Raw genomic sequence first — 21640 nt, forward strand, 5'->3', positions numbered from 1 at the left:
TCGACTCGAAATAAGCCCGGGGGCGCCAGTGCAGAGCCGACCGGCCAGACGCGCGCCGCGCTGCGTTTGCTCATAAAAGTTTTTCAATTCCCGTCGACGGGCCTTTGGGAGCCAGAAAGGGAACGCCGTCGGTCCCGGCAGCAGGGGGGCGCAACCGCGGCCGCGGGAATTAAAAAAATTCACCCCCGCGTTCCGTGCCGCGTGCTTCGTGTTCATTTCACCGGACGGCCGCATCGACTGTCTGCGCAGTCCACACACTCGCCTGTTCTGGCACGCGGTATCGCCGATAGCTTTGAATCAGTAGCGGCGCAGCCACACGCGGCACCACGGTTCATCGCAACCGTAGCGACTGGGCTACTGTTACGTGCGGCTCGTATCAAGTCCCGCGTCTGTCAGTGCCGTACAGTTTATTGCCGTCAAATACCCGCGTACAAATGTTTCAGTACCGAAATCTGTTTCGACTTATCAGTCATTTTCCAAAAGACTGTCAACATGATGGACGTCGACATCTACTCCACAAATTGTGTTCGGTAATCTTCAGTTAAATACAGAGACTGCTCTAGTGAGGACATATGCTTGTAGCTGTTTCGGCAGCGAAACACTGGCTCGAAACCTGGCAAAAACTCCTAAGGGACCCTGTTCGCACGTAGGAAACAATCAATAGTTGCACTGTGCGATAGCAATGGTGACGTTACCGACTGAAGCGAAATTACTAAACGTGGTTTTTCGCAATTCTTTCACTAAAGAAAATGCAGCAAGTAATCCAGAATTACATAAAAAACAGCTGCCGACATGAGAAATTTGGAAGCAGATGCCCTCAGTGTAGTTACGCAAACTACGTAACTTAAACGTCGAATATTAAATGTCTAGTGTCTTTTTTGACCCCACAGTCACTCTACCAACTTTATAACTGTAAAATGTAAAATATTTCCACAAAAATAATAATGATTTATTGAGAGACACTTGCACGATATTGAAATTGCAACTGCACAGTTCCTTGCTGCAGTTAAATTACGTATAATTTGCAATAATGTACTAGCTACTTTTGAAACATAAAAAAGTAAATGTTTAGTTCCTTTAGTTCCAAAAATATTTTAACACAAAATATTCATATACAACATACAATGTAACATTACCGTAATTAATTAATATCATGTTTAAGATCACTTACAAGCACTTGTGTTAGAAATAAACTTCTACTCGCTCTCCACGTCGTATGACGAACACTGATTACACAACACTCTTGCCGCGCGGGATTAGCCGAGCGGTCTGGGGCGCTGCAGTCATGGACTGCGCGGCTGGTCCTGGCGGAGGTTCGAGTCCTCCCTCGGGCATGGGTGTGTGTGTTTGTCCTTAGGATAATTTAGGTTAAGTAGTGTGTAAGCTTAGGGACTGATGACCTTCGCAGTTAAGTCCCTTAAGATTTCACACGCATCTGAACATTTGGACAAAACACTTACTGTGGCATTTTCATTACAGACAAACTAGTGGCTTTCTTCTCATTGTTGATTCACTATCCTGTCCTTTGACAGTTGGCATGGATCACACATTTTCCGTTTCGGATTTGGAACATTGTCTGTATTTGTGATTTAAGGTGATGTGACGTGGAATATGAGCGGTTTCACGTATTACATCCCTTGAAACCCGTTTGCACACACCACATGGTACCAAGCCTTCAGTTATTTGTCCACTTCTACGCACAAGAGGCGTGCACTAATTTCCTGAATACGATTATCACCTTCTTCACGTTAAATCACATCCAGTTCATATCCAATGTGTACATCTCCCTCGTACATCAGCGTCGTTCTCATCCTCATTTCCAAAAATTGATTCAAAATCACTATTACTCTTCTCTAAATCTGCGAACACCTGCTGGAGATTGTAGCCTCTTTCAAACCGTATATCATCCCCCATCATTAATACAATATAACGCCAAAACATGCTCTGCAGGAGGTTGTTTAGGAAGTTTCCCTCACGCATTTATTATTCTGATCATATGCCTTACTATGTTTACCTTTTGCATTCCTTTCCAAACAACCAACAAGAAAATTGATTTGCGAACGAAAAAGCACTTCCCCCTGGTTACACAATGTCTTAAACTCAAACCAGTAGCTTTTTACAGCCTTCAAATTGTTAAACTACATGAACTTTGTGAGTATATTCCAGATAATATGAGAGAATATATTGTTACTGATTAATTTATCTTTTTGTTTACTGTAGTATTCAATAAACAAATAGAAAAACTGTTTTAAAATTTGTAGTGTACTAATGCTAATGAAATACAGCTTAACAGGGTAACATTATGGTGAAAAACTATTTCAATAAAATATTAAATATCTGTAACATGAGCTTGCCTACATTTGCATTAACTAGTAGGATATTATTTGCTTTGGATCTTTGAATGAGTCTGTGTTTGTTTACTCTCCTGCGTCATATTCAAGTACTATGGTACTATGCCATTTCATAAATAAAACTGAGTGTTCACAGAATACAAACATTATGTTGGCAGAAGCAGAATGACGCATTATCGTGGGTGCAGTATCCTAAGTTTTTCACCCTTACATTGTGAGATACTGCAAATAGCGAAGCGACGTTTGATCGAGAAGTTTTGTTATGATTTCCATACAGATTTTCACATAGCTGCTCGTAGTAGCATAGCTAAAAATCGGTCCTGCAGCAAGTCTGGAAGTGTAAGCCAAAGCATCGTCCACTTTAAAGGCGATCACATTACCTCAGTGATAGCGAAGAGCGGCAGTATTTCTCATTTACTGGTCCAGTCGTAGTATGAAACGCAAAATTAGTGGCAAATTCCGCATGGAATGACTTTTCTGGTGTCAAAACCATAAATTCATAAACTTACGTTACACGTTAAGTGAAAAATCACAAATGTTATTCAATGGAATTATCACGTAAAATCAAGTGAATTTAGCAGGATAATTCTGCCCCATTCATGAAGTAACTTACGGGCTGCAGAGTTACCAGACTTATTCTGCTTTGTTGTCAAGAGTCATTTACACTACCAGCAGGAAAAAGAACAGACAATATGGTTTTCACTTCAGGTGTGACATAAGGTTTTTAGACCAGGAAAGTCGTTCCATACGGAAATTACTGCTAACGTTGTCTTTCACATTATTATTGACGTTATTATTTATCTGTTCTAGTCACAAGTGGGCCAATAAGTGAGAGGCAAAGACTGCAGCTGTTCGCTAGCTGTGAGTTAATGCAGTCGCCTGTAAAGTGGAGACTGAGGGCCAGATTTTTACCCATTATGTTACAAATTCAATCAGTCGTAAGTAAGGAAAACTGAAGGAAATACTTTATTCTGTGTGTACTGATTCTTCGTGACTAATCTAACCGTCACCACCCTCTTATACCCTGAAGTCGCTTCGTTAATTTAGAAGTAAACTGAAATTTGTGCGAGTGGTCAGAACTTCACAGTACTTGGCACGCCGAGATAGTGACACACTGCTGAGAGAGGTAGCAACAGTAGTGTTTAAATAAACAGTTTTTATAGTACTCATCTGTTAGTGTTCTTCATAGTTGTCGAAAGCTGTAGACTCATACTCTATGTCCACTCTAGATTTTGAAGTGCAACTTTACATACTGGTCTAGATAATGCTCAGCTTCATTTTCTTAAAAAACATGAACACGGGGGTTGAGTTTCCGTTGACAGATATATTTTTATTCATTACACTTCACAATACAATGAAGACCAGCCTCGATGCTAACTCAACACACACATAACTTGTACTCTATATTCGTACTCCCAACTCGTACAAGAACAAAGATTTACCTATAACAACATGTAGCAAAGAAAAAAGTATTGTATATCGATCTGTTCATTAAAATCATGTTTGGAACATACATCACTAAAATAAAGTACAAAGTATTGTTTATCACTGCTTACCTTTTAAGAAGTCCATAATCATCATAGTTATTGCATATGGTGTTTATATATGTTGACGTTTGTACATTTCCGTGTAGCTATGTGGTAGTTGATTTCTGGATTTTGTGTCTTTAACTTGGGATGTGAGGATGTAGAGGCACATATCACTAGGGGTAAGATAGATACTGCTTACAAGAAAATTGAAGAGACCTTTGGAGATAAGAGAACGACTTGCATGAACATCAAGAGCTCAGATGGAAACTCAGTACTAAGCAAAGAAGGGAAAGAAGAAAGGTGGAAAGAGTATATAGAGAGTCTATACAAGCACGATGTTCTTGATGACAATATTATAGAAATGGAAGAGAACGTAGATGAAGATGAAATAGGAGATATGATACTGCGTGAAGAATTTGACAGGGCACTGAAAGACCTAAGTCGAAACAAGGCCCCGGGAATAGACAACACCCCATTAGAACTAATGACAGCCTTGGGGCAGCCAGGCCTAACAAAACTCTACCATCTAGTGAGCAAAATGTTTGAGACAGGCGAAATACCCTCAGACTTCAAGAAGACTGTAATAATTCCAATCCCAAAGAAAGCAGGTGTTGACAGATGTGAAAATGACCGAACTATCAGTTTAATAAGCCACGGCTGCAAAATACTAACACGAATTCTTTACAGACGAATGGAAAAACTGGTAGAAGCCGACCTCGGGGAAGATCAGTTTAGATTCCGTAGAAATCTTGGAATACGTGAGGCAATACTGACCCTACGACTTATCTTGGAAAATAGATTAGGGACAGGCAAACCTACGTTTCTAGCATTTGTAGACTTAGAGAAAGCTTTTGACAATGTTGACTGGAATAATCTCTTTCAAATTCTGAAGGTGACGGAGATGAAACACAGGGAGCGAAAGGCCATTTACAATTTGTACAGAAACCAGATGGCAGTTATGAGTCGAGGGGCATGAAAGGGAAGGAGTGGTTGGGAATCGAGTAAGACAGGGTTGTAGCCTATCGCCGATGTTATTCAATCTGTATATTGATCAAGCAGTAAAGGAAACAAAAGAAATATCGGAATAGAGATTAAAATCCATGGAGAAGAAATAAAACCTTTGAGGTTCGCTGATGACATTGTAATTCTGTCAGAGGCAGCAAGAGACTTGGAAGAGCAGTTGAACGGAATGGTCAGTGCCTTGAAAAGAGGATATAAGATGAACATCAACAAAAGCAAAACGAGGATAATGGAATGTAGTCGAATTAAGTCGGGTGACGCTGACGGAATTAGATTCGGAAACGAGACACTTAAAGTAGTAAAGGAGTTTTGCTATTTGGGGAGCAAAATAACTGACGATGGTCGAAGTAGAGAGGATATAAAATGTAGACTGGCAATGGCAAGGAAAGCGTTTCTGAAGAAGAGAAATTTGTTAACATCGAATATAGATTTAAGTGCCAGGAAGTCGTTTCTGAAAGTATTTGTATGGAGTGTAGCCATGTATGGAAGTGAAACGTGGACGATAAATAGTTTAGACAAGAAGAGAATAGAAGCTTTTGCAATGTGGTGCTACAGAAGAATACTGAAGATTAGATGGGTAGATCATATAACTAATGAGGAGCTATTGAATAGAGTTGGAGAGAAGAGAAATATGTGTCACAACTTGACTAGAAGAAGGGATCGGCTGTTAGGGCATAATCTGAGGTATCAATAGATCACAAATTTAGCACTAAAGGGCAGTGTGGAGGGTAAAAATCGTAGAGGGAGACAAAAAAAATGGTTCAAATGGCTCTGAGCACTATGGGACTTAACATCTTAGGTCATCAGTCCCCTAGAACGTAGAACTACTTAAACCTAACTAACCTAAGGACATCGCACACATCCATGCACGAGGCAGGATTCGAACCTGTGACCGTAGCAGTCCAGCGGTTCCGGACTGAAGCGCCTAGAACATCACGGCCACCGCGGCCGGCGAGGGAGACAAAGAGATGAGCACACTAAGCAGATTCAGAAGGATGTAAGCTGCAGTAGGTACTGTGAGATGAAGAAGCTTGCACAGGATAGCGCAGCATGGAGAGCTGCATCAAACCAGTCTCAGGACTGAAGACCACAACAATAACAACTTCGGAATCCGTCACTTCGTTTTATTCGAGATCTGTTAGTTCATTTATTTCATCGAAACAAGTTTTATTACACCTATCTCTTAAACTTCAACATACTCTTCATCTCTACTGAATTGCAATATGTGTCTATATCCACTCCTGAGTATGCCTTACAAGCCCACACGGTTAGCCGTGCGGTCTAACGCACAACTTTCCGGGCAGAAAGGCGTGTGCCCGTCCCCGGCACGACCCCGCCCGGTGGATTAGTGTCGAGGTCCGGTGTGCCGGCCAGTATGTGGATGGTTTTTAAGGAGGTTTTCCATCTACTCGGCGAATAAGGGCTGCACAATAACCCTGGGTTCGGTGTGGGATGGCGGTGGGGTTACTGGACTGCCGTAGCCTGTTGTCGGGTTGTGTACCACTGCGGGCTATGGCGGTGACGAATCCTCTCCGTCGTGTCCGTGTCCTCAGTTCCATACAATAAAACACAATACAGATGCCTTATAATCGAGTAACTGATTTCGGAATCTCTGTCTGACCATGATGTATTCTAACTAAAATAATTTCGTATCTCCACCTCTTGTAAATCTTGAACAGCTTACTAGCTGATTTTTATTGCAGAGTACAATTACTTTTCTCCTCTCTCATTCCTAAAAGCAAGCCTATAGTCTCCCATCACCCTTTGTTCGGATCCGTCACCTACAACCGCATTCCAGTCCCCCGTGACTATTATATTTTTATCTACCTTTAAGTATTGAATTCCCCGTTCAAAGTCTTCATATAATTTCTCTATCTCCAGCTTGCAGTGTCAGCTTGTATACCTGCTATTGTTGTCAGTGTTGGGTTTGCTGTCGATTCTGATGAGAACAACCCTGTAACTGAACTGTTCACAGTAACACACTCTCTTCCCTACCTTACTATTCATAACGAATCCTATTCCCGTTCTACCATTATCTGCTGCTGTTCATATTACCCTATCCTCACCTTTCCAGAAATTCTTGTCTCATTTCCATCTCACTTTATTGCCCCACTATATCTTGATTAAGCCTTAATATTTCCCTTTTCAGATTTTCTATCTTCCCTGTCTCGTTCAAAATTCCTTTCTGTTGTGGGTTGGCAGGAGAGCCAACATCTTGTAAATAGAGGAAGTCGAAAGGCACGCGTTTTAGCTCACGCAGGCTGGCGTGAGGTCTGGAACAGGACAAGGAAATTAGAATTTAGAAAAACGGACGTAGCTGGTGGAATACTTAACTTTAATCCGTTAATGGTGAACGTCGCTCTTGACGGTACATTATTTACAAAATCAATAGTAACTGGTAATGGCGCCTTGCTAGGTCGTAGCAAATGACGTAGCTGAAGGCTATGCTAACTATCGTCTCGGCAAATGAGAGCGTATTTTGTCAGTGAACTATCGCTAACAAAGTCGGTTGTACAAGTGGGGCGAGTGCTAGGAAGTCTCTCTAAACCTGCCGTGTGGCGGCGCTCGGTCTGCAATCACTGATAGTTGCGACACGTGGGTCCGACGTATACTAACGGACCGCGGCCGATTTAAAGGCTACCACCTAGCAAGTGTGGTGTCTGGCAGTGACACCACACTTTCATTGGTTATTCAATGTTTTTCTCCTGGTCGCCTTTAATACAGTAATTTCCATTGCCTTCTGCACCCTCATGTCGTTAATCACTGCTGATTCTTCCACCTTTAAGGCAGTTTCCCACCCCAAGGGCAAGAAAGTGCCCTGAAACTCAGTCCGCTACTCTGCCCTGTTTGACAAGGCCATTGTTAGAATTAAGGTGACTTTTTTTTGCCGTAAGTCTTTATTTAAAATTTAAGCAACGAGTAGATGCAGTGACAATAGATAAGCACTGAATTTTGTTATTGTAATAACTCAATGGTACCTCACGGACTAGCGCAGCAAGGGGAAAGGCATATGTTCACACTCAGAGTGGCACTGCTGTTTTAGGATATGTGACTGAAGGTAGCGCATATGCATAACAAGTGCTCTGTTGCTGGCTTTAAGCACTGGACATTTTTGTAAAGGAATTAATTTGAGTGCTGGAGCCCAACCAGGCTGATGGGGCTGTGAAAGACGAGGACGCTACTTGGACCTGCCAGTGGAATTCACCGCTTTGAGACCACAGCAGGACCATAGCTTCATATATTATCTTTCCGCCCAGTTCCTCCTCACAGTGCAGTTGGCCACACCAGCTCATCTTTAGTTGCGCAGTCACCTCCTTCCAATGGGCAGTGTGTCCCTCCCCAAGCACACCAGCCATCTATGGCCATCTCAGTTTGAGCATCTCAGCATGGGAGTCGAAGAGTCTTGTACCACAAGGAAGCAAAGGAGAGGATAGTATTACAGGTGGCCGGTACCCTCTTTCTACAACACAAATACACACGTGAATAATTACAGTCCTTTATTTACATGAACTGTAAACATTTACTTAACTTGAATAGAGTCCATGGTCTGTGGCACAACCTCATCAGCCCTCTTGCAGACTGATATAATGTCAATATCGGTAATCTTTCTCTTACAAACTTTAGTTTCTCACTGGTTGTAAAGTACAATTCTGATTGAGGTAAACTAGTTCCACTGTAGTCACTAATGGGAGGTCGCTATGCACTATCGTAGCCTGTGATGAACGAAACCTGCTGTGCGTAATCTGACCTACGCCAAACTAGATGATCAGTGAGGCCCTCCGGTCAGCGGCGGCGGCCTAACTACATGCTATCTAGAGGGCGTTGAGGCGTGTTGCTTGGGGTGTGTCTCTGGCCTGTCTTGTGATAGGTGCGCTTGATCCAGAGTCTACTAATCTATCTCCGCGTTTCATCTTTGCCGACCGATGTGCTGGGTTCATCTTACTCCAGCACATTCCTCCCCTCTGAAATGCCACACCATTGTCGTGTACGGAGGATGCGAACGAAAATTTGTGGGGGGTGGGGGGGAGGGTGGAGGCAGGATGCTGGACATAGAGATTAACTAGAACTGTGACTGGAGAAAGGCGTACTCCCACCGTACCCCGCCATCTGTCTCGTGAGGCAATAGGAACGTCCTCTGGAAAACTGCTGCCAGGGTACACCTCCAAGCCTGAGGGCGTGTCCTGGGGCAATGACGGCGATGGCGACAGCGACGACGGGTCCACGTCCATCGTGTCGGCGATCAGGGACGATGGGTGCGAAGGCGCATCGTCCATCTGCTCCTCCTGCGGTGCCCTGGTGGCACCAGTGGGCGGTGGTCCCATGAGGCTGTGAATGTGGGGGAAGAAAAGCAGCAGAATGACGGGGCAAAAGACACGTACGAATTGGGCTCTGGTGTCGGCGCTGCAAACCATCGGGACCTGCAATCGAGTACATAAAAGAGCCAATACGTTCCTGGATCATGCCGCTTTCCCAGTGCCCACTGTTGCCTTATACCCTGAATAGAACAAGATCGCGTGGCGCAAAGCGATACCTGTGGACCATTGCCGGCGACAGATGCTGCGGTTTGTGTAGGAAGTGTAGCAGCGTCAGACGCTAGCGGCCGCTGGTGATGGTCCGTCTCGTAGGTGGGAGCGACAGGAGTCGAGAAAGAGTTGCTGCGCCTGTTCCCCTGGGGGGGGGGGGGGGGGGTGCGAAGTCCGGCCATCTGACGTTTTAAAGTGTGTACGAAGCGTTCTGTTTCTCCATTGCACTAGGGGTGAAACGGAGCACTTGTTACGTAACGAATGCCATTTAGTTCACAAAACTGTTCAATATCACGTGAAGTGAACTGGGATCTGTTGTCTAAGTGCTTCTTTGACTTCTGAAATTTTCTCGGCGCATTTCTTCTGCCAGTAATTTTCGGGTTTGCAGCCGGATCCCATCAACATTCTGCCACGGTATTTCGGCCCAGAGACGTCCGGCCATCCTCAGGTGAGTAGACGAAGAGACCTGATGCAGTCCTGGTATTTATTGCGAATTCCACGCATGCAAATCGTACTGGCGGTTTACGGAGCATGCGTTAGGATGTGACATGCACGAGGAAAATAGTAATACCAAAATCTTAGCACCTGTTTCCAGCTTCTGGGCCTCTGTAATTAGAGAATCCGTGGAAATACGTCTTGCTGATAATTTAATGAATCGTGATAACGACCTTCAGCTGGATACAAATTGGAGTCCAATTATTAAAGTCAGGCGGCCACAATGAAATCGACATGCTCAGTGGATACTCAGCAATTACATTGTTCTTAATTCACGCTCAGGGCAGCACACACAACTTGGCTGCCTCAGGTCCCTTCAGTACTTCGTCTACTCGTGTGAGGATGGCCGGACGTCTCTGGGCCCAAATATCGTGGCAGAATATTGATGGGATCCGGTTGAAAACCCGAAAATTACTGGAAGAACAAATACTTCTGGCAAACCTTCTTTGCAAAATATGGAGGACAACGCTTGACTGGTGCCACGTGACGTGGTAACCATAGTTACTGCACATTGGAACTTGCTAAAAGAGTGTACCACTATGAGCCCCCCCCGGGGTGGCCGAGAGGTTCTAGGCGCTACAATCTGGAACCGCGCGACCGATACGATCGCCGGTTCGAATCCTGCCTCGGGCATGGGTGTGTGTGATGTCCTTAGGCTAGTTAGGTTTAAGTAGTTCTAAGTTCTAGGGGACTGATGACCTCAGAAGTTAAGTGCTCAGAGCCTTTTAAATCAGCCACTATGAGCCAACGAGTGTTCGAAAATGGTCCTGCAAAGGCTATGTGTACTCGATGCCACGGGGATGATTGAGTCTTAGGCCAAGCTGTGAATGCCTGTGGTGGAGCGGATTGGTTTTCCACGCATACGCGACACTGTGATTTCATCTGTTCAACATGGGCGTCCGTGCCCTCCCACGTACAGTGCAATCGCGTTAACTATATAGTGCGAACAGTTTCCCAGTGTCCTTGATGGAGCAATCGCAACACATCCTTCTGCAACACTTTGGGAATAAGCACACTTGATCATCCACTGCCATTTTGCACTAGAATCACACCCTGCTGAGCTGAAAGATTATGCCGACGTGTAAAATATCGACGCACGACGGCGTTCCGGAAGCTGTTTAATGAACGAGGCCAAGACGTGCAAATGTAATGCAACAAAATCTAGAGATCTGAGAATACTTCTGTGGCCGGCACAATTTTTCTGTAGTGAAAGGGAAAAGCTTCCAGCAGATCAGAGTCCTGCGCATCGATCTGGTAACAAGATGCATAATCGGAAGGTGACACAGGGCGTCTGCATTACCACCCTTTGTCGTACATCTGTACGCATTTCCATAACGATACTGCGGAAGCAACAAAATCCAACAATGCAATTTTTGAGCAGTGCGTGTAGGAATCAGCTTTGACGGATGAAACAAGGTTCTAATCCTGCCTCGGGCATGGATGTATGTGATGTCCTTAGGTTAGTTAGGTTTAAGTAGTTCTAAGTTCAATGGGACTGATGACCTCAGCTGCTAAGTCCCACAGTGCTCAGAGCCATTTTTGATGAAACAAGGACTGCAACGGTTTGTGATATGTCACTAAATGGAACTTACGACCAAACAGGTAGTGATGGAATTTTGTCACACCAAACACAATAGCGAGATCCTATTTTTCCATTTGAGGATAATTGCACTGAGTTTCAGTGGGCAAAGCTCAACTATAGGTTTGCTTTGTGCCCCGATTCCGTGCGAAAGCACAGCGCCGAATCCGTAGGAAGAAGCATCGACTTGCAAAACTACTGGCTTGTCAGAATCAAAATGAACTAAACATCTGTCACTAGGCAAAGCATTTTCGAGTTCCTGAAATGCATGTTGACACTCTTTGGTCCACACGAAAGGCACATTTTTCCGACGCAAGCGATGCGACGGAGCCGCGATCTAAGCGGCATTTGGTGTGAACCGAATGTAGTATGTCACCTTGCCTAGAACTGACTGCAGTTGAGACACATTACGAGGAACATTCATGCCACGGATTGCAAGCAAATGAGATTGGAGGGGGTGCCCATCCTGACTGTTTAACACATGACCTGCAGTTCAGTCTGAAAAAGTCACTTTTCGAGAGAACACTCGAAATCGAGTACGCAACTAGGCAATGGATTCCTCTGGTGTACCACCTGAGACGACAATATTGTCACGGTAGTTTCAACAAAATGGCAATTTCGGAGTAAGCTGTTCCAAGTAACATTGGAAATTGGTGGGTATGGAAGCACTGCGGACGGGCAAACGCAAATGCTAGAACAGTCCTAAGCGTGCACTGGAAAAAAAAATAAATGTGATCCTTCATCCTATGGAATTGACAAGTAGGCATCACACAAATCTATCTTAGAAAAATAACGTCATAAACCAATACTGTCCATGAGTTCTGTTGTGTCTAGACAAGACAGCCTAGACACAATGAGAGGAAGCCGAAAGGCACGCGCTTAAACTCACGCAGGCTGGCGTGAGGTCTGAAACAGGATACGTAATGAATGCTATAAAGAAAAGTACGTAGCTTCTGGAATACTTAACTTTAATCCATAATTGTAGAACATCGCTCTTGATGATACATGCTTCATATAATAAATATCAACTGAATACGGCGCCTTGCTAGGTCGTAGCAATTGACTTAGCTGAAGGCTATGCTAACTATCTTCTCGGCAAATGAGAGAGTCTTCGTCAGTGTAGCATCGCTAGCAAAGTCGTCTGTACAACTGGGGCGAGTGCCAGTACGTCTCTCTAGACCTGCCGTGTGGTGGCGCTCGGTCTGCTATCACTGACAGTGGCGACACGCGGGTCCGACGTATACTAATGGACCACGGCCGATTTAAAGGCTACCACCTAGCAAGTGTGGTGTCTGGCGGTGACACCACAAGTTCCTCAGGGTGAGGTAACGGATAAGTGTCAACTACTGTCTGTGGGTTGATTGTAGACTTGAAATGAACACAATCGCGAGGGCGACCAGGAGGCTTAGCCAACAAAACGGGAGAACTTGCCCATTGACTAGCTTGAATGGGAGCAATTACACCGTTATTTTGCAATTCTTTCAATTCACTGGCTACATTGTCTCTTAAAGCAACTGGAACGGGGCGGCCCCGGAAAAACGTAGGCTGTGCATTGTCTTTCAATGTAACTTGGGCTACAAAGATATTAGCTTTTCCCATTCCTTCTGCTAATAGTCCAGGAAATTCTGTAAGCAAACTAGCTACATTGTCTTTTGGTTCAAAAACAAACACCACAAGTACATCGTCTTGGATGCTAAGTCCAAACAAATCAAAGGCATCTAAATCAAATATGTTCTCACTGTCTCCAGATTTCAACACAGTAAAACTCACTGTCCTAGTTTGAGATATGTAAGAGATAGGCAAACTACACTATCCAACCACTGGAATTTCCTGTCCGTTGTAAGCCGTGAGGGGCTTACTAGATTCGTAAAGGCGTGGTGAGAGTGACTGTACGTACCTGGCACGATTAAGGAAAACTACTGAGGCACCTAACTGAAAGTTCACACGATGGCCAGCAATGCGTAATGAGACAAATAGTTCGTCAGAACGTCGTTTGCATGGCACTAGGGCGAGAGTCTGCTCCGACAGCTGAGTCATGCCGGCACGGTAGCTCACCGTGTTCGGCCAGAGGGATGTTCGCCCACTGTCATAAAAAAAAAATTAAAAAAATAAAAATAAAATAATTTTTTTTTTTTTAAAATTGAGTAAAGGAATCAACGATCAACTTGAACGGATGACTTGTGAAGTCCGACCAGACCAAACGCAACGAACTATATCGAACAAAGTTAAAGAAAAAAAAGTGGTCAGCGTGACGGATTGCCGTCCTACGGGCCCGGGTTCGATTCCCGGCTGGGTCGGGGATTCTCACCGCTCAAAGACTGGGTATTGTGTTGTCTTCATCATCATTTCATCTCCAGCCGGCGCGCAGGTCGCCCAATGTGGCGTCGAATGTAAAACGACCAGCACCAAGGCGGCCACGATCTGTCCGGCAAGTGGCCTCCCGGCCAATGACGCCAAACGCTCATTTCCATTTTTACTGGGGCGAGAAGGAAGAACGACCTTAATCTTACTTTTGTCAGAACCGGTTGTGGTTTTGAAAACACATCGTTCACTGCATGTGCACGAGCCTGCTTTCTCTGAGAGGGAGCAAAATAGGCGAACTTGTGCCGTTGCAAACAAACTGCTTGGACATGGTCATTTTTTCCACATGTGTAACACGTTGTGCTACGTGATGGGCAAGCCTGTCTTTTGTGGCGAGCAAAACATCTGCGGCAAGACTTCACTAAATTCATAGGCCTGTTTACATGTCTACGTGGCTGTCCGCGCGGCTGCGTACGCTCTCATTGTTGTGGCTATTTGGGGCAATCGCGAGCAAGGGCCGACTCGACCCGACAAATCAGGGTCTGGTCAAATTTATCGTCGACTATGGCACCGGAATCAAATTGCTCTGAGATCTGAAATACTTGGGGAAGTGATGGATCTGAGTACTTTAAGATCTGTTCCCGTATTCTACTATCTGGGACACTGACTGTCATTGCATCACGTATCATTAAATCACTGTAGGAGTTGCCTCAACGACACTTAAAATGACACTCCCTAATCATGCCCGTTAATTCTGTGTACCACTGGCGGTACGTCTGTTCCGGGTTTTTCCGCAAGCTAAAGAACTGATATCTAGCTGCAGCTACTTGGACTTGCCAGCCATGGTATCGAGTTAATGCAGTGATTACTTGATCATAGACGAGTTCGTCGCCGCGCTGAGTGGCCGTGCAGTTCGAGTCGCCATGTCACGGATTGTGCGGCTCCTCCCGCCAGAGGTTCGAGTCCTCCCTCGGGCATGGGTATGTGTTGTTCTTAGCGTAAGTTAGTTTAAGTAGTGTGTAAGTCTAGGGACCGATGACCTCAGCAGATTGGCCCCTTAGGAATTTATACACATTTTTGAACGAGTTCGTTGAGAGACCCGATTGGGAATAGTTTTTGTATTACCCTGAACACTGGGGACTCCGCAATCGAAAGGGAATATTAACTTCACAGTACCTTCAATACGATGAACCTAACAGTGTGCTTGGAACTGAGTTAGCCGGCCGGTGTAGCCGTGCGGTTCTAGGCGCTTCAGTCTGGAACCGCGTGACCGCTACGGCCGCAGGTTCGAATCCTGCCTCGGGCATGGATGTGTGTGATGTCCTTAGGTTAGTTAGGTTTAAGTAGTTCTAAGTTCTAGGGGACTGATGACCGCAGATGTTAAGTCCCATAGTGCTCAGAGCCATTTGAACCATTTTTTTGGAACTGAGTTAGGTATTCAATTCATTCCTCCTAAGATTCCTTAAATAGGCCGAACGTTGGTATACTGGTCCGCGGCACTTGGGTTGGTTGGTTGGTCGGTTGTGCGGTCGACGCAGCTTGTGTAGCTCCTAGTTGTTGTACCGTCGTCAGTGAGGTTACGATTTCTTGGTTCTGAAACTGAAAATCTCGTGTTAGATCCATCACATTGGCCGTCTGCGGCTGGGACGCGAGGTCAGGGAGTGAGGGGCCGGGGAATTTATGGTTTACAATAATTCATTATATCAAAAAGCAAGCAAAGCCTCTGAAAATAGAATTTTGATTAGTTCTGTGACTCCTCTCCTGAAATACATGCAAGAACACTACATCAAATTAGTGAATAGAAAAGCACTTGAACACGAGCACCCCTGCAAGCTAAAACACAAGAGAAGCAAGCGAAATCTTCAGCTGATTATCTTCGATTGGCACTGAATTATCCTCGTTTGCCGCTGTAGAGTCTTGTATCACAAGGAAGCAAGGGAGAGGATGTTGTTATGGGTGGCGAATATCCTCTTTCTGCAACACAAATGCAAATGTGAATTAATGTTGTTGTTGTTGTTGTGGTCTTCAGTCCTGAGACTGGTTTGATGCAGCTCTCCATGCTACTCTATCCTGTGCAAGCTTCTTCATCTCCCAGTACCTACTGCAACCTACATCCTTCTGAATCTGCTTAGTGTATTGATCTCTTTGTCTCCCTCTTCGATTTTTACCCTCCACGCTGCCCTCCAATGCTAAATTTGTGATCCCTTGATGCCTCAAAACATGTCCTACCAACCGATCCCTTCTTCTAGTCAAGTTGTGCCACAAACTTCTCTTCTCCCCAATCCTATTCAATACCTCCTCATTGGTTACGTGATCTACCCACCTTATCTTCAGCATTCTTCTGTAGCACCACATTTCGAAAGCTTCTATTCTCTTCTTGTCCAAACTGGTTATCGTCCATGTTTCACTTCCATACATGGCTACACTCCATACAAATACTTTCAGAAATGACTTCCTGACACTTAAATCTATACTCGATGTTAACAAATTTCTCTTCTTCAGAAACGATTTCCTTGCCATTGTCAGTCTACATTTTATATCCTCTCTACTTCGACCATCATCAGTTATTTTACTCCCTAAATAGCAAAACTCCTTTACTACTTTAAGTGTCTCATTTCCTAATCTAATCCCCTCAGCATCACCCGATTTAATTTGACTACATTCCATTATCCTCGTTTTGCTTTTGTTGATGTTCATCTTATACCCTCCTTTCAAGACACTGTCCATTCCGTTCAACTGCTCTTCCAAGTCCTTTGCTCTCTCTGAGAGAATTACAATGTCATCGGCGAACCTCAAAGTTTTTACTTGTTCTCCATGAATTTTAATACCTACTCCGAATTTTTCTTTTGTTTCCTTTACTGCTTGCTCAATATACAGATTGAATAACATCGGGGAGAGGCTACAACCCTGTCTAACTCCTTTCCCAACCACTGCTTCCCTTTCATGCCCCTCGACTCTTATAACTGCCATCTGGTTTCTGTACAAATTGTAAATAGTCTTTCGCTCCCTGTATTTGTCCCCTGCCACCTTCAGAATTTGAAAGAGAGTATTCCAGTTAACGTTGTCAAAAGCTTTTTCTAAGTCTAGAAATGCTAGAAACGTAGGTTTGCCTTTTCTTAATCTTTCTTCTAAGATAAGTTGTGAATTAATATGGTTCTTTATTTATGTGAAGTGGAAACGTTTACTTAACTTGAATACAGTCCATGTTTTGTGGTACCGGCTCATCAGTAATAGTCCTCTTGCATACTGTTGTAATGTCAATGTCGGTAAGTTTGCTATTAAAAACTTTAGTTTCTCACTGGTGATAAAGTACAATTCTGGTTTAGGTAAACTACTCCCGCTATAGTCACTAATCTGGTCGCCCTGTACTGTCGTAGACTGTGACGAACTAACCTTGTCTGCAAGTAATCTGACAGACGCCAAACTGGATTATTGAGTGAGGCCTTCCGATCGACGGCGTTTGCCTAAATACATACTGTCGAGAGGACATTGGCGGCATATTGTTTGTGGCTGTATCTCTAGCCTCTCTCGTGATAGGTGCCCTTGATCCAGCGCCTACTAATCGATCTGCGCGCTTCATCTTTGCCGACCAGTGTGATGGCGACAGCTTACGGCAGCACGGTGAGCAACTCTCTTACAAAGCGGAAGTCACATGCTGTGCATGGAGGTCTCGATAATGTGCAGACGTCACGGTACACATGACAGGTCCTCTGGATGTATTCTGTCAAAAAAAAGAATGTACTGAGAATAAAGGTGTTTGTGAATCCACACCACACAACCACATACGGTGAGTAAGTTGCTCTTTGCGCTTAACATACAGTTGAACAATAACCCATATTAGGCAGTTCTGTGTATTCACTGCACCTTGTGGCGTAAAATGTGCGTCTTACCATAGAATACTTCCCGATCACGTGTCATCAACTTCGATCTGTGCCATGAACCGAAGAGCAAATTCAGAACGTGTCTGTAACTCATAAGGTTTCAGTTGCTGCACAATGTGAATCTTGTAAGGGCATTCTGCATACCACTGGATGAACGATCTTTGTGTTACTCGGCGGGCAGTAACAGTACCCGGGGTACTTGCTGCATGGTCAGTTACAGTAACAGCAACCTCATCAATAACTTACACTGGGATAGGACGCCTTTGTCTTCCAGATGTAAGACGAAGCTCATCTCTGTTTTCGAATTTTATTATCATATTCTCTAACCATTTAATGACATCGGTGCCTTTCAGTCGGCAATACCCTGTCAATGCAGCACGACAATTGCTACCATTCACATAAAACAGTTTCACTAACATCACATGGTCTCTCTTCTCGATAGCCATGGCTTGCCAAATGATGGTGTGTGTGGCACACCGTCACACAAATGGTGCACAGTGTAAGATTTGCACCTGGTGGCCAAAACTGGAACTAATTTCTTTCCATTGAAAATGCATTACATAATTATCCATTTTCACTGACATACACAATTACAGGCTACACAATTACTGGATCTACGTGAGTTGGTGCAATGCAATTATAACCACAAGGTACCTTTCCGATGCTGCCTAAAACGTATAGGTATTCGTGTTACGTATTCTTTTCCTGGCTCGGGCATAGCCGACCGTTGTATTCCTTCAGTACTTGAACCTCAACCGACTCGGAGTGACGAAACGTTTTGCACTCCCATGTCTCGTTCTCCGCATGTAATTCATGTTGACTCGGTGCTTTTCAAAATCGTGCAGTCTCTTACTCTCAGCGGCCGGTAGTGACACGGAGTACGGAATCAATTTTCTCACTCTTTATGTTTTATTTTTCGAATGCAATTCGTATATCATGCTAGCGCAAATTAAATCCATTTCATAATGACTGACCCCTGATTGGCCACGCGGACTGGCCGCTTGGTTTGAGGCGCCATGTCACGGACTGCGCGAACCCTCCCGCCGGAGGTTCGAGTCCTCCCTCAGGCATGGGAGTGCGTGTTACTCTCAGCGTAAGTTAGTTTAAGTAGTGTGTAAGTATAGGGATCGATGGCCTCAGAAGTTTAATCCGTTAGGCATTCACAGACATTTTTTTGACCCCTGATTTTGAGCTCATATTCTTGTTACATCTCATGACGATACATCGATGAGTTGTACCCTGTTGAAATAGTGTAAATGTCTACTTTTATTTGGTGTACGAATATTAAATTTTAGTTGAAAAATGGATCGACAAACGTGATAATATTGAAGAGAAAGTGTGCGTTTTCGAGCATTTTTGCTGCGGGTTAGATTTAAGGAATCGTAGAAGCCAGGCTATAATGAGGACAAAAATTTCATTTCCACGGTTGAACGATACAGTGTTTTTCCCATTGCAGGTGGATTTTTGTTTTTTTTTTTCTGAATATTTGTTGTATCCCCATAATGTCGAACGCAACGCTCTTCAATTGAGATCTCCGTTGTACTTACTGCGGCGAAAACAGCATGGGTGAAAAACCTGAATGTCTGTTGTTTACGGTGTATGTTCCCATTTCTTCAGTCAGTTTCTAAACCAACTGCGTTAGTAGCAGCAATACATGCAACGCTGTGATCGAGAGTAATTGTCACAGCTGTGCGCCGACATTGCTGCAGTGCGCGATAAACGCCTATGCACGAGCGAAGAACGGCAGCTTCGTAGTGGCATTCCAATACAACACTGGCGCATTCAGTTGTTGCGATTAGAGGGCAATACAATGAGAAATTGCATATGAACGCTTGATATACAAGCGAGTCTCAGTAAATGAACAATCTACATCTGCATCTACATTTGTACCCTGCAAACCATCGTGGAGTGGATGGCAGAGGGTAAGTCGCATTGTGCCAGCTATTAGTGATTCTTCCCGTTCCAGTCACGTACGGAGCGCGAGAAGAACGACTATCTGAAAGCCTCTGTGAGAGCAGTAATTATTCTAATCTTATCCTCATGATCCCTATGTGAGCGTGACGTAGGGATTGTAGTATATTCCTGGAGTCATCATTTAAAGGAATGATATGTACTGTACATTTTTAAGGTAAATGGAAAGTATATTAGCTGTAACAGATTTTGTAGAAAAGAATAATAAGTGCAATAAGACCTACCTTAGTTGTTTTCGCTGCTGTCCTCTTGCTGCTGTTATTGCGGCCGTCTGGATTTATGCTACGGTAGATTGAAAACTTGACCTCAATACGACAGAAGCTGGCGACCTTGTTTGTGCATGCGTAGCAAGGCCCTTACCAGACTTGCAGCCATTTTGGACTCGCATTTGTTGTCGGACAGTCGTTTCAGGATTCAAAGGCAGTGTTTTTGTGAAAACAAAATGGAGTACCGAGCTGTCATTAGATTCTTGGTTTTGAAAGACAATACCACTACGCAAACTGACACGTATTAGATGCTGTGTACGGGGACTCTGCACCATCATACGTCAGCATGAAATATTTTGTAGCTGAATCTGAATGTGGCCGTATCAGCATGGGTGACGATGAACGTTCGAGACGGCGAGAAATTGCAAACATTTACGATAACATTGGTGAAGTTCAACAAATGACGCTAGGTAACGGACGAATTAAGGTGAGAGGGATAGCAGACGCTATGATCGTAAGTAGTATATGGGCAGGTATGGGACAGACAAATAATAATGGTCCTCACCAACCATAAAAAATATACTCCAAAAATAATGGTTCAAGTAACCATAAACATCCAAACAACCATTAAGTGGCCCCTACCAACCATAAAAAGTACACCATAAAAATAATGGTTAAATAATGGCTCCCAGTGACCATTAACCATCATCATATACCCATTAAGGTACCAATCAACCATAAATGACATCAAAAAATGTAGGTCCTAACTTACGGTACTAAAGAACCATTAATTTCAAAATAAAAACAACTGAGAAATGGTACTAAAGAACCATAACTTGAGGAACAATTTAAAGGTTTGGAACAACCACTAATCTAAAAAATATATATATCAAAATGTAAGATGAATTCCTTTTTAAGGTATGAAAGAACCATTAATTACGCAGCCATTAAAAAAGGTAACAAAGAACCATAAATTTTTCGAAAAAATAAAAATGAAATTTCAAGAAATTCCATATAATGGTTCAAAAGACCATTAAAATTTGAAACACTATTGAAGTCACGTATAAAAGGTACTTAAGAACCATAAATTTTTATCCAACACCTTATTAATTTAAAGGTTACCCCAACCATAACTTTTCATCAAATTACCTTTATTCTTTAAAGGTTACACCAAACCATAAATTTTTATCCAACACCTTATTCATTTAAAGGTTACCCCAACCATAACTATAAACTATAGCGTCAGTTTATAAGAATAAAAATTAGTAAATAAAGACACAATGAATAACAGTCAAAATGGCAAGCGTCGTAATGACAAACGTATTAAGTCTTCAGTGGTGATATATAACAGTAATGACGTAAGATCCTGTGTAGAATACATTAAGAACTTCCTGAAAATGAAACTAGAGACTAGTTGGATTCCGATGGTAGGCTCAAAAGAGGAATATGTCGGAATAATTAAAAGGAATTTTGGTATTGAACTTGACATTAACAGGATTAAATTCAATCTTGCAAGACACACCGTCGCCAAGTGTTGTTTGAATCATAAGTTGCATGAACTTGGTCAGTTGATGAATGTGGAATATACAGAGATCATCAATGATCCACAAAGGTGGTATGATCCATTACTAGATGATAAGATTGAGATAGCTAATGTCGTCATTATCAGTGAAGAACTTCTTTTGGTTAGTTACGAAAAAATGAAAGAGAAAACAAAGAACACAAAAAAGATGAGGAAATAAAAAATGAATGGTAACCACTCTGTCGTACAATGCTGAGGTTCT

The sequence above is a fragment of the Schistocerca serialis genome, chromosome 8 (assembly GCF_023864345.2).
Source record: "Schistocerca serialis cubense isolate TAMUIC-IGC-003099 chromosome 8, iqSchSeri2.2, whole genome shotgun sequence".
Taxonomy (NCBI): Eukaryota; Metazoa; Arthropoda; class Insecta; order Orthoptera; family Acrididae; genus Schistocerca; species Schistocerca serialis.